Source organism: Grammomys surdaster, unplaced genomic scaffold, assembly GCF_004785775.1.
Source record: "Grammomys surdaster isolate TR1022 unplaced genomic scaffold, NIH_TR_1.0 118198, whole genome shotgun sequence".
NCBI classification, from domain to species: Eukaryota; Metazoa; Chordata; class Mammalia; order Rodentia; family Muridae; genus Grammomys; species Grammomys surdaster.
Window position 1 is genome coordinate 1 of NW_021614647.1, and position 1,444 is coordinate 1,444.

The window sequence follows — 1,444 nt, forward strand, 5'->3', positions numbered from 1 at the left end:
TTGCAGACAGTTATGTGTGACTAACCACTGGGCCTTGTGCCATGAGTTTAGGAAACTCAGATTCTGGCTTGCTGTGAGGGCCCTGCTGCTCATCCCAGGGCTGGGCCACAGATGACACCAATATTTGGCAAATTAGTCAGGTTTTAGTTCTTACAATACTCTGCCACATGATGGTGACATAAAGGCCAGGCAGTCCTTTGTGGGACACATTGGACTTGGACTTCATAGGTGTAGGGACAGGCAACATACAAAGTGGAGCAGGGAGAATGAGCGTGTGGCTTCTTCATGGAGGCTTCTGGGCTGTGGGGATACTGGGCTCATTCATCCTCTACTTACAACTGCCTTGTGCTATGAAAAGCATCCCTGGCTCTAGCTGCTGAATGCTCACAACACCCGAAGCCCCATATATCACCCAAACACATCAGACACTGCTTAGTAACTTGCATTCCAGTTGTCACTTAGTTCTTGGCTCAAGACTCTCACTTTGTTGATACAAGACTATGTTGAGGGCTTGCTCACCAGAGCCACTCTGCAGGTATTTTATCAGTTGTTTGCTGGCTTATAGGAAGGAGGGCAGTGGGCTCTGAGCCACTGCAGCCCATACTCTCTACTTAGAATCAGGGAAGATCCAGGTGGTGGTGGCAGAAGCAGCAGCAGCTGCTGAACACCCCTGTGATAGTTATGTATTTGAGCCAACCTGGTCTACTGAGCAAGTCCCAGGACAGACAAAGCTACACAGAAAAACTCTGTCTCAAAAGAACAAAAAAAAAAAAAAAAAAAAGAAACCGCATGAAACAAGACAAAAGAAAAACCAGGAAACGGCTGTACAAGTTGCCACCTTCCCTTGCTTTCTGAAGGTGAAGCACAAGCCAACTGTGGCCCCACCCTTCCGCCCACCTTTCCTTCCTCAAAATCCTCCAGCATCAAAGTCCCTCCCCAACTGCCAGGTCCTCCCTTCCTCACTGCTATACAAATCTGATTAACTGTTAGACAATAAACATGCTGGCCTAGTGGGAGTACCCAAAACCCCCTTTCAGGATGCCAGATGGGAGGAGCTGAGGGAAAGAGTACTTATTTCAGTCCACATCTGACAGATTGTTTTCCTCTGCCTGCAACCTGACCACAGAGAAGAAGTAAGAACTGTTGTCAGGAGGGAGCTGCTAAGTGGCAAAGGGAAGAGCCCTCAGGATAGGACTGTGGGTGAGAGTTTGGGATTCTGAAGGAAAAACTGGATGGGTGTTGGGTAAGAGAAATAGGCAGACCCGGGCAGTGGTGGCATACACCTTTAATCCCAGCACTTGGGAGGCAGAGGCAGGTGGATTTCTGAGTTTGAGGCCAGCCTGGTCTACAGAGTGAGTTCCAGGACAGCCAAGGCTACATGGAGAGACCCTGTCTCAAAAAAACAAGAGAGAGAGAGTAGAGACAGGGAGAGAGAGAGAGAGAG

General features: G+C 48.8%; 1 long non-coding RNA gene across 1 annotated transcript in view; it reads left to right on the forward strand.

Moving 5' to 3' along the window:
* Nucleotides 1–979: 979 nt before the first annotated feature.
* The window catches only part of LOC114635815, a 2,619-nt gene continuing 2,154 nt past the window's right edge, over nucleotides 980–1,444 (forward strand). Inside the window, exon 1 of the long non-coding RNA XR_003713531.1 lies at nucleotides 980–1,200. This is a non-coding gene — a long non-coding RNA (uncharacterized LOC114635815). The remainder of the gene's footprint in view (nucleotides 1,201–1,444) is intronic.